The sequence below is a fragment of the Acomys minous genome, assembly GCF_964271855.1.
Source record: "Acomys minous genome assembly, chromosome: 6".
Taxonomy (NCBI): domain Eukaryota; kingdom Metazoa; phylum Chordata; class Mammalia; order Rodentia; family Muridae; genus Acomys; species Acomys minous.
This window is the reverse complement of record NC_140487.1, coordinates 1864366-1883055: the sequence shown is the minus strand read 5'-3', so window position 1 is coordinate 1883055 and position 18690 is coordinate 1864366. Positions and strand designations below refer to the sequence as shown.

The 18690-nt window shown below is 40.6% G+C and overlaps 1 protein-coding gene across 9 annotated transcripts in view; it reads right to left on the bottom strand.

Annotated features, from left to right (window-relative positions):
* Window positions 1-18690, bottom strand: part of GRM8 (glutamate metabotropic receptor 8) — an 855522-nt gene that overhangs the window by 440540 nt on the left and 396292 nt on the right. The window lies entirely within an intron of this gene.

The window sequence follows — 18690 nt, the reverse complement described above, 5'->3', positions numbered from 1 at the left end:
TTTGGGGGGAGGGAGTTGGTTCAGAAAAATCATTTACTTAATTTATTAAAACTTAATGAGGTTAAAAACATTATAAAAGCACGAGTTACTACAAAAAAATTGTTTCCCCAAACATTTGTCACTCTAGCCTACTAAAAGTAGTTGCATATATATATGCATATACATTTATACACACACACACACACACACACACACACACACACACACACATATATATATATGTGAATAACACCAATATGAGTTTTGGTTTCTTTCACAAATTTAAACATTTTGTTGTCATTCGTGGTGATGATAGAGATGGTTTAGAGTAGAAATGTAACCTGTTTAAAATCTGTGAGTAGATCCTAGGGGTGGATGGAAAAAAAGGATCCTTTAAATTTATTTATTGTAAGACTGAATGAGAGTAATAAAGTTAACAAAACCTCTGACCACACTTCCGTGTGAGGCCACTGTGGAACAGCCAGCTCCTTTTTCTGCTTTCCTTTACCAGTAGATCTCATTAAATTTAGTTTTGCCGGTAACTGGCAACACCTCATCACTCTTGAGCAGGGTGTGCTGTGAGTCCAACAAAACTCAAAGGTTCAAGCCCTCAGTTGACACAGATCACACAAATAGAAATAACTATTGAAGCCAAAACAAAGAAAGGAAGGGAGAGGAAAAGAAAGAAAGGAAAGAGGAGAGATCCAGGATGCTTCTTTCACTCTTTCCTAAAACAATGAAGAGCCAAAGAAATGTTAGAGAAGACTCCGCCTCTGAGGTTGGATAGGGGTAGAAGACTGTGCTTTTTCTAATTGCGGTGGAGCAGAGACAAGTTCTAACACTGGAAGAGAAAATAGAATTAGCTATAGGTTTCAGTTGTATTGTAGCTTCAATAGGAATAGGCTTTGTGTGTGTGTGTGTGTGTGTGTGTGTGTGTGTGTGTGTGTGCTGAGAATTAGTCACCATTTGTGACACTGCTGCAGTAAGCAAAAATATTTTCACTCCCAACAGCTGACTGTAACACTAGTTACCCAAAAATTATTGTCTGCCATTATGTGCTCCGCAATAGATTCTGAAAGATCTGTCCAGTACAGGAGCCACTGTCTAATCTGGAGGCACATGCTATCGTAAGTTACAATGGAATAGGAAGTAAACTAGAAGATTATTAAAAATAATGCATCATGCAATGGGAGCAGGGAAGGAGGAAAGTCACTGCTTGAAAAAACCAGATTTCAAAACAGACACATAGATGTGTGTGTGTGTGTGTGTGTGTGTGTGAGAGAGAGAGAGAGAGAGAGAGAGAGAGAGAGAGAGAGAGAGAGAGAATTTATAATAAAGTAGCTTTATGTCAGTCTAGACTATACATGGGTTAAAGCTGAAGTTGACAAGAACAGCAGAGCAAGAACACAGCGGTCAGTAACGGGAAGGGCTGTGCTTTGAAAGTCGGACCCCGGGGTGAGAATACTGAGACAAGACTGTTGAGAGGGGACTGAGTAGCAAGGATTAAGTCCTTGTGGATACAGGAATTAGGGACATTTCTTAAAGATGGAAAAATGGAGAAAACAGAAGGGGAGGAGGAAAAGGAGGAAAAAAGAAGGGAAGGTTCCTAGGAAAGAAAAGAAAAGAAAGAAGGAAGAAGGAAACAGGAAAAGGGGAAGAAAGAGGAGAGAGCAGCAAACTCTCTTACATCACAGGCCATCTGAGAACACAATTTTTAAAAAATCAATTGTCTGTGAAACAAGAAACGAGCCATCAGAAAAACCTAATCACTTCGGCACTCCGATCTCGGACTCCTGTTTATAAGTCACAAGCACACTGTAATTTATTACAGAGGCTTGACTGAACTGAGACATTACATAACTAGACTTTACCCTGAAAAGAATGACAGTGCTTCATTAAAGCTAATACTACAGAAAGAGATAAGCTTTGTTTTAGGGAGAAAAGTGAGTCTAGCAGCAGACATGCAGTTGACTGCGTGATCAGAACAATGGAGACAGCAGGAATGGATGAGTATAAGCAATAAACAATGATTAATGTCTCGTATTCTGAAAATATTAAAAGTCACTGTTGTAGTATAAATATATTTACTAAACTTATACTATATTCCTCAGGAGTAGAGTTGTTCATCACCAACAAATTAAGCAGTGGCCCACACTTAGCCAGCTTACAATTATATAGCAGTGAGACTTACAACGATCAATTCATTACATTGCAAATATTTATTAAGGGCCCAGAATTTTACAGGCATTTGTAGGGCACGATGATACAATAGTCAATAAAATGAACATGGCCTCTGCCTTCACAGAGTTTAGAAATATAAGTAAATCAGCATCACACAAAAAGAAGCATGAATTATGGCAAGCCCCATAAAGAGCATAAGGAGATTTAACTTGGCTGGTGCGGTGGTCAGGAAAAGCTACTCTGAGGTGGTATAATTCAGATGGCTCCAAAGGGATGGGAGATGTGTAGAGAACAGTGTGGGAAATGGCAGGAAATAGGGGGTTGAACCAGAGGAAGGGGCCGAGAAGCCAGTCCTTGATGGCCCATAGGAAACACTGGTTCCTTCAACGCGATGTTTCATAGATGAAGACGGATGAGACCTACTGGAGGACGCCCAAAGTGTGATGCCTGGAAGCGGAAGTCCCATGAAGGTGGTTATCGGCACGCATGGTGCGGAACAACGCGTAAGGCTGCGCCACTGAAGGGAGGACGAACAAACAGAGCTCTGGTGGAAGCGCTGACCCAGAATCGGTGACGCTTCCTATTGGTTTGATGTAAACAGTGAAGCGACAGGAAGCCACTAGGTGTACATCAGTGGATTCGGTCATGGTGACTAGTTTTGTGATGATATGATTAAACAGCGGGGAAATACAGGACTGGAAAGTGTATGTGGAAGGAAGTGAATAATTTATTTTTTTACAAGGTCAGTGACTTCAAAATACCAGTGGGACATCCATCAGGCTGAAATGGTGTTTCCGGGGTTAAGGGAAATGCAGGTGCCATTCTGTCCAGTATTGAGATTTCGGGGTTGTTAGTGAGATCAGCAAAGAGAAAAGCAGGCTGAGAGAGATCTGAACAAATTTCATGCTCTAGATGGAGAGCCAGTGAGAGGCTGGGAACAAAGATCATATCTTTGAGAAAATTTTCAGAGCCAGGACTGGAGGAATGCATTAAACTATAATTTCTTTTAAAATCAACAATGGCTGAGTGACAACATGAGGTAACTTTGCCAAAGAGAAATACAAAACAATGTCATCTCTTCAAGGAACAATGGCTGTTTCAGAATCTGACTGGTTTTTTTTTCATTAAGTTGCCATAATTACTTAAGTACTACTTAAGCGTTAAAAACCTGTTATATCCTGAGCATCATTCTGAGACTACCTCCAACTCCAGAGCCAGGAAAAATGATAGTTGAATTTTTTTTATCATAATTATTTCAGGGGAAGCATTGCACACATACAGGTTAGGCTAACTTATTCACTGAGGACCTGGTAGAGATATTTGTTTATAATTAAAAAAAAAAAAAAAGCAGAACTAGCTAGGGTGTATTTTAACAAAGGATATACCCACTTCCCTTTTTTTTTTTTTTTCTCAAATTACTTCCCTTACCCTGTACTTGTTGATCTGGCCTATTTGTTTTGTTTTGTCTTTCCTGGAGATGCTACATCTTTAATCTATTTCAGCTGAACCAATACCTTTGGAGAAAATCCACTGGACATGGCGCATTGATGTTTCATACCTTATGGATAGTCTACTAACTTATACAGAGACTGCAGTGATTTGCATTAGATCAGAACGCCTTCCCCAGCCTTGCAAGTCATTCACACTTTCTATTTCTACATCACTCAAAAAGACGGGCAGTTGATCCATTCACAAGCACCAGTGGTCTGCTGTGTTTCAGGAGCTACACAGGCATCCAGAGGTTGCCAGCTCTCAGCAGTTTCGCCAGTTAGCTGAGAGACAAGGTGTGCATGGAGGAGTCAGACAGGAGTACAGCCCTGGATGATAATGAAAGGTGGTGCAAGAAATCTATCAAAACACAGAAGTAAATAGGAAACACTCCATCGCCCCAGAAGATTCACTGACTTTATATTAAAATCACCACTGTTAGAATTGATTTTAAAATAAAGTGAAATTCACCCAAATATTCAGTCCTAATCAAAGACACATTTTCTAGGTGGCACTCAATGTATGCTTTCACTTCCAACAGTAATTGCCTCAATGTAAACACCTGGGAGGAAGAGACGGTGCCTCTCCTCAGAGAATTTCTCCAATGCAGTCTATCTCACTCTGAGAAGTTACTGGCGGAACATCATTCAAAGGACGCTAACTCTACTCTCTTATTGCAACAGTGCTGCAAGAAACAATTTTAAAGCTTAGCATACAGAACCAAAAGAAAAAAAAAAGAATTATAGAGAAATTTATAACTGTTTTCCAGAGTATCTTGACTGGTTCCTTGTCATTTGTATACTTTTTCCTCTTTTTCGTTACTCAACAGTAAGTAAAGATCATTTGCTATGTAAGCACACCACCAGTCACTGCTCCCGTTCACTCTCCTCGGCTACGGGATTCCATCACCATACCTAACAGCAGCACCCTGAGGTTGCTGTTATCACTGCTTGTCTGACAGGGAAACACAAACAGGAGCATCAGTACTCCTGCTGAAGGCTGAAGCTCAGGCTCACAGGCCAGAACAGCTTTAGACTGGCCTTGGCCCTCACCATGTCCTCACACGATTGACTATACCTGTAGCATAATGGTTTGGTGGCTGCAGATCACTGATGAATAAGATAAAGCAAGTTTAAAGACTCATTAAAAACTCAGCGGGTTATCCCTAGTAAATCTGATTGACAGCTACATAAATAAAGCACTTCTGTTGACTGTTAAGAACTTAATTAAGATACTTAGAACTCTGGCAGCTTATAGAACTGGCGGGACCTCAGCATACAGTCATTCTACATTCAACCCTTCCCAATTATTTCTGTAAATGTGTGGGTCCCTTATCACCTATTTCATTTTCTACTGCAGCAACCCCAGTTACTGAAATATTTATGCTTTTCTCTCTCCCTCCCTCCTCTAGACACCACAACCACCTGAATCCTCCCCTTCTGCTCATCACAATAAGCCTAGTGCCTATGCCTCCCTTATAACAGGGGTATTTCAACAGACATTTACTGGATGAATAAAGTTAGGATTTGTGATTGACAGTTTTGAGATAGGCAAATAGACAGAGCCAGTTCTACCTTCATAGCCCACCCCCAAGTCAGGCAAAGGAATGGTTGAATGCGTATAAATATATGGTCAAAGCGTGTCTTAACAATAGAAGCGAAAGTAAAATTGGGACTATGGTAACGCAGAAGACTTTGCCAATGAAGGATTAGAAACCTACGTAGGCCTTGGTTCAATCATCTGTAGGGTGGCATTGTAATTTTTCATATTGATAGGAGGGTATATTTGCAAGCTATGCCACTGTAACTATCTGTTAAGGAAGCTGATGCTCATCAGTGAGAGGTCAGCTACCTCAGGCACAGGAGATGAAAGGTCGGCGTGCACCGGTCTGGTGGCATAGGCACAAGGGATATGTGAAAGAAAATAAACCTTCCATCAGCCGACCTGAGAGCGGGCCCTGTGTGACCTTGATGAGGAGGTCATAAATCACCCAAAGATGTCGTAGGTGATGTAGGGACCCAAGAGGAAGGTTAAAGTTCGCACAAGCACAGCACGTTATCACTTTCAATACTCATCATCATCGAACAGTCAAGCTCCAGCATCGGTACTGAGAGGTTGTATGATGTTCAGGTTTAAAACATGAAGTTTTTTTTGTTATAATTTATTCACATTACATCCCAATTATTATCCCCTCATACTTATCTTACCATTCCCACTTTCCTTCTTCTGCCCCATTCCACTCCCCAAGACCTCTGATGTGGGGTGAGGGAGCTCCTCCCCTACCCTCTGACCACAGCCAGTTAGCCTGCATCCCCTTCCTCTGTGTGCCCACAAGGGGCAGTGATAAAATCTCTGGCTTTAGCGCTCATATCAGAGGCAGTACCCACTACCCTCCCCCACCAACACAGAGAATGAGCTGTCCATCACTACATCGGAACAGGTGGTCTAGGCACTCTGCATGCATTGTCCTTGGTTAGTGCATCAGTTCCTGCAGGTCCCCCTGGGTCCAGGTCCACCAGCCTTGATGATCACCAGCCCTGTGGAGCTCCTGACCCCCCCAGGTCCTTCCAAACTTCAACTCTTCCATACAACTCTCAGCACTCTGCCCTGAGTCCAGCTGCAAGTCCCAGCATCTGTCCTGATCCCCAGCTGGGTGGAGTCTCTCAGAGGACATCTATGTTGGGATAATAGCCACTTATAAGTATTTACCATGTGCATCTTTCTGGGTCTGGGTTACCTCACTCAGGGTGATCTTTCCTAGTTCCATCCCTTTGCCTGCAAATATCAAGATTTCCTTGTTTTTAATAGCTGAGTAGCATTCCATAATGTAAATATACCTGTTTCTTTATCCATTCTTCAGTTGAGGGACATCTAGGTTGTTTCAGATTCTGGCTACTATGAATAAAACTGCTATGAACATAGTTGAGAAAATGGCCTTGTTGTATGGCATCTTTTGGGTATATTCCCAGGAGTGGTATAGTTGGGACTTGTGGTAGCACTACTCCCAATTTTCTCAGAAAGTGCCAGATTGATTTTCGAAGTGGTTGTGCAAGTTTGCACTCTCACCAGTAATGGAGGACTGTTTCCCTTTCTCTACAACCTTGACAGCATGTGCTATCAGTTGAGTTTTTGATCTTAGGAATTCTGCTAGGTGTAAGATGGAATCTCAGAGTCATTTCAATTTGCATTTCACTGATTACTAAGGACATTGGCCATTTCTTTAAGTGTTTCTTGGCCATTTGAAATTCCTTTGTTGATAATTCTCTGTTTAGCTCTGTACTCAATTTTTTAATTGTGTTATTTGGTTTGTTGCTGTTTAATTTCTTGAGCTCTTTATATATTTTGGATATTAGCCCTTCATCGGAGTAAGGTTGGTAAAGAACTTTTCCCAGTCTGTAAGCTGTTGTGTTTTGTTCTGTTGACAGTGTCCTTTGCTTTACAGAAGCTGTCCAGGTTTATGAGGTCCCATTTATTAATTGTTGCCTTTAGAATCTGAGCTATTTGTGTTCTGCTCAGGAAGTTGTCTCCTGTGCCAGTGAGTTCAAGGCCCTTCCCTCACTGTTTCTTATAACAGACTTAGTGTCTCTGATTTATGTTGAAGTCTTTAATCCACTTGGACTTTAGTTTTGTGCAGGATGATAAATATGGGCCTATTTATATTTCCATGCATGTAGACATTCAGTTATACCAGCACCATTTCCTGAAGATGCTATTTCTTGTCCAATGTATGGTTTTGGCTTCTTTGTCAAAAGTCAAGTATCCAAAGGTGTGTGGATTTATTTCTTGGTCTTTGATTCAATTCCATTGATCAACAAGCCTAAAACAAGGAGTTTTCAACAGATATGATTATCCTATTATTTAATCATTCTTTTTATAGCACCATCAAATTCCGAAGTTCTGAGGAGTAGCATTCAGTCATTTGGCTGTACCAAGAGATAGAATGATTATATTTCATGTTAAGAAAAGAGAAGAGACAGATAGAAAAGTAGCAGTCTCCCTGACCAAAGTAATACAAATCTCCTTTCGAAGACAGACTGTGAACATGTCAAAGATTAAGACTTGAGACTTGGAGTTGATGAGATAGCTCAGTAGGTAAAGGCTCTTGGTAGCAAGCCTGATATCCTGAATTCAGTCCCCAGAATACACAGGATGAGAGGAGAGAACTGACTCCAGCAAATTGTTCTCTGACCTCTTCTTAAGCACACACACACACATACACACACATACACACACACACTAAATGAATGAATAAAGAAATAAATGTAACAAAAATTTTAGAATAGCAGAAAACTGCACCACATACTCTGAACTCCATTTCTTGCCCAAAATTCTGCCTGGAACATATGATAGGACACTGTCCCTAGCCCTTACCCACCAACCCCCCTGAAAGCACACCTAAAAGCTGTAGACTGCACCCATACCCTGTACTCCACTTCCCATCCCACAGCCCTGCCTGCTTTCCTGGAGGTCATGAGTTCACCAAGGACCCCTGGGGAGATGTCTTGACATCTGTAAGAGACCACAGATGCCAGCCCAGACTACTATACCCAGCAAAACTTTTAATTACCATAGATAGAGAAAACAAGATATTCCAGAACCAAAAAAAAATCAATTTAAACAATATTTATCCACAACCCAGCCCTATAGAAGATACTAGAAGAAAAACTCCAACCCAAGGAAGTTAACTACAGCCAAGAAGACAAGAAGTAAATAACTCCACAACATCAAAACAAACAAACAAAAAAAAGGGATACACATACTCCAACACCACCAGCAACAACAATATCAAAATAACAGGGATTAACAACCATTGATCATTAATATCTTTCAACATCAATGAATCAATTCCCCAATAAGAAGACAGACTAGAAGAATGGCTGCAAATATAGGATTACTCTTGCTGCTATATACATGAAACATACCTCAGCATCAGAGATAGATATTACCTCAGAGTAAAGGGCTGCAAAAATTTTTCCAAGGAAATAAATATAAGAAACAAGCTGGAACAGCCATTCTAATATCTAATAAATTAGACTTTCAACCAAAATAAGTCAAAAGAGATGGGGAAGAACACGCCATACTCATCAAAAGGAAAATGAACCTAGGGGTATCTCAATTCTGAGCATCTATGCCCCAAATACAAGGCTACCCACATTTGTAAAAGAAACATTACCAGAGCTTAAATCACACATAGAATCCCACACATTAATACTGGGAGACTTCAACACGCTACTCTCATCAATGGATTGGTCATTCAGACAGAAACTAAACAGAGAAATAATGAAACTAACAGATGTTATGAATCAAATGGACTTAACATTTATCTACAAAACATTTCACCCAAACACAAAAGAATATACCTTCTACTCAGCACCTCACAGAACCTTCTCCAAAATTGGCCATATACTTTCTCACAAAGCAAGTCTCAACAGATACAAGAAAATTAAAATACCCCCCCTGTATCTTATCAGACCACTATGGATTAAAGTTGGACTTCAACAACAACAGAAACAACAGAAAGCCTGAAAACTCATGGAAACTGAACAACTCTCTACTCAATGACCACTGGGTCAGGAAAAAAAAATTAAAGACTTTCTAGAATTCAATGAAAATTAAGGCACAACATAACCAAACCTATAGGGCACAGTGAAAGCATCACTAAGAGCACTAAGTGCCTTCAAAGAGGAAGTAATGAGACCTTTTATTAGCAACTTATCACTACACCTGAAATCTCTAGAATCCTAAGAAGCAGGCACACCCAAGAGGCGTAGACGGCAGGAAATAAACTCAGTACTAAAAATCAATAAATTAAAAACAAAGAGAACAAAGAATCAACAAAACCAAGAGTTCATTCTTAGAAAAATCAACAAGATAGACAAATTCTTAGTCAAAATAACTAAAAGATGGAAAGAGAATATCCAAATTACCAAAGTCAGAAATGAAAAGAGGGACATAGCAAAGACACCAAGGCAACCCAAAGAATCTCAGGTCTTACTTCAAGAACCCGTACTTCACAAAACTGGCAGAGCTAAGTGAAATGGATAGTTTTCTTGATAGATATCATTTAATAAGTTAAATCAAGATTAGGTAAACAAGTTGGGTACAGTGGCACATGCCTGTAATCTCAGCACTTGGGGAGGCAGAGGTAAGCAGATCTCTATGAGTTTGAGCTCAACCTGGTCTACAAAATGAGTCTGGTATAGCTAAGGCTACACAAAGAAACCCTGTCTCAAAAAATTAGGTAAGCAATCTAAATAGACCTATAATGCCTAAGGAAATAGAAGCAGTTATTTAAAGTCTTCTAACCAGAAAATTCCATGGCCAGGCAGTTTTAGTGCAGAATTCTATAAGACTTTCAAAGAAGGGCTAATACTGATATTCCTCAAATTATTACACAAAATAGAAATAAAAGAAAACTGCCAAATTCAATTTCTAAGGCCACTGTCACTCTGATATCTAAACCACATAAAGACTCAACAAAGAAAATTCCAGACCAGTTCCCCTTGTGAACATTGATTCAAAAATATTCAATAAATACTCACAAACTGAATCCAAGAACACATCAAAACCATTTTCTACCATGATCAAATAGGCTTCATCCCAGAGGTGCAGGGATAGTTCAACATACAACAATGTATACACCATATAATCCATGTAATACACAATATAAACAAACCAAAAGAAAAAAACACACATGATCATCTCAGTTGATGCTGAAAAACCCTTTGACAAAATCCAACATCCCTTCATGACAAAAGTCTTGGTGAGATCAGGGATACAAAGCACACACCTAAATACACTAAAAGCAATATCTACCATGCTGATAGCCAACATCAAATTAAATGGAGAGACACTTAAATGGATTTTGCTAAAATCAGGGGCAAGACAAGGCTGTCTACTCTCTGCACATCTATTCAATATATGGCTTGAAGTCCTAGCTAGAGCAATAAGACAACTAAAGGAGATCAAGAGGATACAAAGTGGAAAGGAAGAAGCTAAAATATCACTTTATGCAGATGATAGGACTCAAAAATTCCCATACAATAGAAGAATTTCTGACGGTATTGCCATTCCTGATTTCAAGCTGTATGATAAAGCAATAGGAATTTTTAAAAACTGCATGGTATTGGCATAAAAACAGACATGGTGATCAGTGGAATTGTGTTGAAGAACAAGCAGTAAACCCACGTACCTATACACACTTGACTTTTGACAAAGAAGCCAAAATCATACAATGAAGAAAAAAAAGAGAGAACCTTCAACAAATATCTCTGGTTTAACTGGATATCCACATGTACAAGAATGCAAAAAGATCCATATCTATCACCCTGGCCAAAACTCAAGTCTAAATAGATCAAAAAACCTCAACACAGCCTGGTCTACAAGTTGAGTCCAGGACAGCCAAGGCTACACAGAGAAACCCTGTCTCAAAAAAACAAAAACAAAAACAAAAACAAAAACAAAAAAAAAAAAACCTCAACATAAGACCAGTTATACTAAGTCTGACAGAAGACAAGTGGGAAATAGCCTTGAATGCACTGACACAGAAGACAACTGCCTAAACAGATCACAAATGGTATAGGCTCTAAGATCAACAATCAATAGCTGGGGCCTCACAGAGCTGAAAAGCTTCTGTAATACAAAAGACAAGTCAAAAGGGTAAACTAGCAATTTGCAAAATGGGAAAATATTTCACCAACTCCACATTTGACATCGGTCTGATATCCAAAATATGTAAAGAATTCAAGAAACCCGACATCAACAAATCAAATAACTAAATTAAAATGGGGGTACAGCTCTAAACACAGAATTCTCAACAGAGAAATTTCTAATGGCCAAAAAGCACTTAAAGAAATGTACAACATCCTTAGTCATCAGGGAAATGCAAATCAAAATGACTCTGAGATTCCATCTTACACCAGTCAGAATGGCTAAAATAAAAAACTCAAGGGACAGCTCGTGCTAGAGAGGATGTGGAACAAGGGGAACTCTCCTCCATTGCTAGTGGGAGTGAAAACTTGTGCAACCACTTTGGAAATCAATTTGGTAGTTTTTTCAGAAAATTCAGATGAACCACTCCTAGGCACATACCCAAAGGCTGTTCCACCATATCACAAGGACACTTTCTCAACTATGTTCACTGCAGCTTTATTCATAATAGCCAGAAACCAGAAACAACCTATATGTCCTTCGACTGAAGAATGGATAAAGAAAAAGTTGTACATTTATACAATGGAATACTACTCAGCTATTAAAAAAAGGACATCATAAAATTTGTATGCATATCAATGGAACTAGAAAAGATCATGCTATGTGAGGTAGCCCAGACTCAGAAAGACAAACATGGTCTGTACTCACTTATAAGTGGATATTAGCCATAAAGTACAATCCACAGACCCAAAGAAGAGGAGAGTCCAGGGAGGGATGCTCGGATATCACTGGAAAGGGGGAAATAGATATCAGGGGTCGATGGGAGGAGGGAACACTGTGGGGGAGGAGCTGAGGACAGGAACAGGAGGTATCAAGTCGGGGAGGACAAAGGGAAAAAGTACTGGAGAGACAACTGGACTGCGGGGAGGCCATCTCTGGGATGAGCTAGAAACACAGGACAATTGAAACTCCCAGGAACCTTTGATTCTAGCTAAGACTCCTAGCAACGGAGGATGTGAAACGTGAAATGGCCGTCTCCTATAACTGGGCAAGACTTCCACTGGGAGGATTGGGACGCCAACACAGCCACAAAACTTTCAACCCAAACTTGTCCTGCAACAGCACGCGCAGGGGTAAAGATGGAACAGAAATTGAGAGAAGGGAAAACCAATGGGTGTCAGCTTGAGACCCATGCTATGAGAGCCCACCCCTGGCACTGTTAATGGCATTCCACTATACTTTCAGACAGGAGCCTAGCATAACTGTCATCTGAGAGGCTTCACACAGCAGCTGATGGAAACAGATGCAGAAACCCACAGCCAAACATGAGGCAGAGCTTGGAGAACCCTGTGGAAGAGGTGGCAGGGAGCCTTGAAGGAGCCAGAGAGGTCAAGGACACCAGAGAGAGAGAGAGAGAGAGAGAGAGAGAGAGAGAGAGAGAGAGAGAGGAGGGAGGGAGGGAGGGAGGGAGGGAGGGAGGGAGGGAGAGAGAGAGAGAGAGAGAGAGAGAGAGAGAGAGAGAGAGAGAGAGAGAGAGATAACAACAACAACAACTACTACTACTACAGAATCAACTAACCCTGGGCCATAGGGACCCTAAAAGACTGAACTGCTAACCAGAGAGCTAGCGTGGGACAAACCTCGGCCCTCTACACATGTAACAGTTGTGCAACTTGGACTTCATGTGGGGCTCCCTACAGGAGGAGCAGGGTCTCCTGATTTTGTTTCTGTTGCCTGCCTTTGGAGTCCTTTCCCTTAACTGGGCTGCCTTATCTAGCCTCAGGAGAAGAAAACGCACCTAGTCTTACTGCAACCTGATATGCCAAGGGGAGTTGCTATCCCTGGGGTGGGAGGCCTCCCCTTATCTGAGGAGAAAGCAAAGGGGAGGGGATGGAAAGACTGGGAGGAGAGGAAGCAGTGGTCAGTAAATAATTAATAAAAAAATTGAAAAGAAACAAAAATGTAATAAAATTTTAACTAAAATTTGACTTTTAAAAATAATGATAGAATTGCAACAAAAATACTATTCAAAGTATTAATGGTGCAAACTATGATGGAAAAGTTTTTTTTTTTTAAATCACACGTTGCTTCATGTAAAAGTTTGCCGGGAATCACTTGCAATCTCCTTTCCGGGGCTAGCCTAGAATGCAACGCAAATGTTGATAGTGTGTGAAGAAAATGTCCACCATAGCTCTCTCTCCCCTTACAGTTTGCAGACAGTTCCCCTTCAGAGGCTGTTGTAATATCCAAATAGATACCACAAACCTGTTATCTGTAAGTGTCCCAGTTAAAATTACTATTGCTGTGATGTGTCCAAAAGCAATTTGGGGAGGAGAGTGTTTACTTCACTTCCAGTTCCGTATAATGGTTCATCGATGGTGGCAGGAATTCAAGCAGGGCAGGAACTTGGAGGCAGGAGCTAATGCACAGGCAATTTAGGGTCTTGGCTTACTGACTTGCTCCCCATACCATGTTCACTCTTCTTTCTTATAAACCCAGGACCATCAGCCCAGGCATGGCACCACCCACAATGGGTTGCCCCTTGCCTCTCATTAATTACTAATTAAGAATATGTCCTTCAGCCTGATCTTGTGTAGGCATTTTCTCAATTGAGGTTCCTTCCTTCCAGATGACTGTAGCTCATGTCAAGTTGACCTAAACGTAACCTGCACAGTATGCAAACCCACCCACTGATTCAGCTGATTGCAATAACCTTACCTCTCTATTCAGTTGCTTATGATAAACATGTTGAGCTTCAGGTATTGCTTGTGGATGGAGAGCTGTGGCTTCTGCATCTGGGAGCCCACACCATCAACCCCTCCTCAACTCCCCGCCTCCCCATCATGTCCAACCCCACAGCTGTGAAAAGGATGAGACCGCTCTGTGCACTGAGAGTCTCCAATATCAACCTGGTACTCAGATTCTCATAAAATAATCCAACTGGTGTAAAGGTATCATGACCACCCACCATATCAGCCAGTGATCATAAAACTGTATAGGGTCCGAACACCAGAGAGAAAAGTTCCTTTTCTGGTCCCCACATTGACTCCATGGAGCCAGAGCAAAGATGAAGAAAAAGGCTCCAAGACTCGACCAAAGCAAACGTAGGTGGAATTTACTGTCACAAAATATAAATGAGTTGCTCCAGGTTATATACTCTCATACAGGAACTCAGAGAAATTTCAGATAGCCCCAACCCTAAAGATGGAATTGCAGGCAGTTAATGTTGGCTGAAAGAAGGTGATTCAGTGTTCTCTGAGGATAAGACCCTGATAGGTGATTTAATCCCAAGTGACCAGCCTACATATATATGTAGTAAACACCTACATATATATGAGCAACAGGAAATGGACTCAGCAGATTGTGTGTGTGTGTCAATAATAATAAAAGAAAAGGTCATAAAAATTTTACAGGAAGTGGGGGGGTCATAGGAAGAATTGCAGAGGAAAAAGGGAGCTGTGTAAATTCCAAGGATAACATATTCATATAGAAAATTCTCAAAAAGATTTTTAATTTAAATTTAAGAAAATATACAAACTGGCTCAGACATGAACTCTGGTGCTCCATATTTGACCATCTCCCCTTGGTGGGGAGGCCTGGTGGCACTCAAAGAAAGAATAAGTAGGCTACCAAAATGAGACTTGATAGCCTATGACCATATAGTGGGGGAGGAGGTCCCCCTTGGTCATAGACCTAGGGGAGGGGAATAGGGTGAGAGCGGGAAGGAGGGAGGAACGGGAGGATACAAGTGATGGGATGGCAATTGAGATGTAATCTGAATAAATTTAAAAATCTAGTAACAAAAAAAGAAAATATACAAACTGACTAAAAGATGACTTGTGAAATTTCTTGATGAAAGAGAAAATAATTTGAATAAGAAAACAAATCATAATATCCAGGAACTTGGAATTTATGCAGAATACAGACAGGGTTCTTTTTCTTATTTATTTGATACAGAGAGAATGCACCGAAATGCATTAGCAACGCACAAGACTTTGTCAGTTGCTAGATAGCCGTGCCCTACAATGGTAGAGGAAGAAAAGTGTTTCTCACTAAGGCTCTGGATGGTTTACGATTCTTCTCAAGACAACCTTCTAGGAATGAGTCACGTGACAAATGAAGAGGTGCAACACACAGTATTGCTGTCTAGCCATACTCACTCTTAGGATAGGTCCACACACACACACACACACACACACACACACACACACACGTTACTGGGGAATCATTTCTGGCTTCTTCTCACATGGTTTCTCTGCAGCACAATTTAAAGGCAGCTCAAGGAGTTGTGATACATTCCCACCTGTGGGAAGGATTAATACAATACTTCAATTATTTTATATTCATTTACGAAGGAAAGGATTGAAATAATTTCACGGCATTGGTAAAAATTAAAGAAAGGCTTGTTGTAATTTCTTAGGAGCTGGAATCTGGAGTGTTGAGATAATACTGCTTCAGGTTAGGCGCTACAGAACACAAACCTTCAAAATGAGTTTGAAATACCCGTAAACTGCCATGGTGGCCTTACCAGGAGACTCAGGACTGCTCAGAGAAAAAGTCTAACTCACCAAGGCCCAGTGCCAAAGTCCTAACACCACAGGGAATTATGAGCTGAGAGTGAACTTTGAAATGAGCCAAAGAAGCCAGGCTATTAAGTTTCCATATAAATTAAGGCAGTGTTATGGGTCAACTTGACTAAGCCATGAGATACCCAGACAGCTAGTTAAACATTATTTATGAGTATTCCTATTGGGGATTTTTGTGTAAATCAATTGGTCCTCCCCAGTGTGCTCTGCCATCACCGAATCCATTGGGGGCCAAGCTACAATAAACATGTGGAGTAAGGTGGAATTGATTTGGGTTGGCAGCTTGAACTGACCGTCTGCCCTGAGGACCACTGGTTCTCAGGCCTTAGTGCTATAGCATAGGTTTTGCTGGGTCTCTAACTTGCAAGTGACATATTGAGAGACTCTGAAGTTTATTTGTGTATAGAAGCAAATATCTGATGTTAAATCCCTTCAAGCATACATATGCATGTGGGATGTTCTATTTATTGACCGATACAATTGGTCGTCGTGTATGTACCATTCTGGCATTGTTGAAGGTGGCTTTACATGGGGATGCACATGGCAGCCAGAGAAGTCCTTCAAGGGGCTGAAAGATGACATATGTTTAATCACACAGGTCTCAGAAGCAGGAACAAGAGGTGCCTCACTGATTGGTGATCTTGAAGGGTGATTCATATGATATACAAATTAAAACATAAAGGGAAATAGAGATGCTGTATCTTTTAAATTATATTATTGTCAGAGTATTAACAAAATTTTATTGTTTAATGTCAAAATCTTCTTGCAAAGGAGAGTTATAGTACAAAGAAAGGCAATCTCTACAGACAGCCCAAAACTGAAATTGTAACCATCATAGATAAGAGAATTGGACTATAAAACTTCTAAGCATTTTGATAAAGAAGTTTTGCTAAAACAATCTGAAGGGATAAAGGTTTGGTTTTAGATATTGCTTATTTTTGATAGAGACACAAACCTCTATTAATGGTATAGTATGTGGGAGTAAAAACAATGCCACAGTACCAAGTTCCAACTGTGATAGGAATTGAGGATTAAGTTATTAGAATGAAATTACTTACAAAGCCATGCACAGAATAGCAAGTGTAATTTTTACAATAAAAACAACACAACCACCATTTTGTTTCATGATACTATACCAAGTTAGCTCATAATTTCTATTAAATTAAATCCTATAAATATGGGCGAGTAGAACAGTTTTGAGACAGTGTCTCCTATAGCCCAGGCCAGCCTTAAACTTATTACATACTAAAGATGACCTTCAGTGCCTTACAAGTTCTGAGGGTTCAGGCATGCACCATGACACCCAGCCTGATGATATAACTTGATGAATCTATATGGTAAACTGGTTTGAGGGCACAAACAAATATGCACAAAAGTTATTCCTTCACCACTTGTTAAAAAGCCTATCAGTTTAAGCTATTAGATTGTATGCCAATAAGAAATTATTGGTAGTTTGAAGTGTGTTCTAAGAATTTAACAAATACCATAGTCACTCAACTATTATTTATTTGTATGAATGACCAAAGCACAGTACCCAGAGTACTTTATGTTCATTTTTAAACGCAGTAGAAGCACATGAATTCCACCATAAATACCCATGGCATCATTTCATTGTATCTTCCTCAAGAGGTAAATAAAATAACAATTTGACATGCTGTAATTGGCCCTTTAATGGAAATTGTATAAAATTCCTTCTAGGGTTCAAATAAGTGTAACCACACCTTTTGTAACTGTATTTTCACCTCCTCATGTGATGCACAATTGGGACTTAGCAGGAAAGCGCACAGCATGGAAAAACTGGGAAGTTTGTCAGCTCAGAACGCACTGGGTGAGAGGGAAGATTTATCTCACACATCACTGTGAAGGAAGAGTGCTATCTTTACTAACGTGGATTAAACGGGTGAACTTGCACCTCAATCTACCCTCCTCCTCCTCCGTCCCCCGCTCTTTATCCCCTCCCTGTCTCTTCCACTCCTTCTTCCATGAAATTCTGTCCTGGACTCTTTTGTTTTGTTTTGTTTTGTTTGTTTGTTTATTTGTTTGTTTTAGTTTTTTGTGTTTTAATATATTTTTGATTTATTCATATTACATCTCAATTGTTAGCCCCTCCCTTGTATCCTCCCATTCCTCCCTCCCTCCCATTTTTCCCTTACTCTCCTCCCCTATGACTGTGACTGACGGAGACCTCCTCCCCCTGTACTCTCGGACTCTTAAAACCTGAGAAGCAGTGCAGTAAGAGAAGAAACTCCCTTGAGAGATGACTGTGAGCATTCCCAAAGGTTCCCTGCATCAGCGCGCCAGGGACACTCCATTAGACAAGCTCACAGGCCCCTGGTACTGCCAGCCTCCATGTCCGCCCTGAGTGAGAGTCCAGTTTGCAAGCTGACTGGAACAAATCAGACTCCCCAAATCAGTGTTTATACCAGGCCAACACTACCACAGCCTATTACAGAGCCCGTGGCTGGCTGGAGGAATAGAGCGGGACCTTCCCTACAAATCTCTTCCCTATGTCAAAGTCCATGAGGCTGAGTAAGGTGTGGTGTGGAGGAATGGATGCAAAGATGAGGTGGAAGAAAGAGAAGAACACACACAGATATCCAGCCTTGATGCTCTCACAGAAGCAGGCAGCAAGCAGATCCTGTGTGAGGTGAAAACAGCTCATACCACTTAACTGGGTTAAAATGAGTTCTATTAATGTTTTGTGTGTACTTTAAGACAATATTTTGGAATTTTGTTTTTGCCCAGTTGGTTCTGTGCGATTGTGAGGTAGGGCTCCAAACACTGAGGCCAACAATATGACAGGACA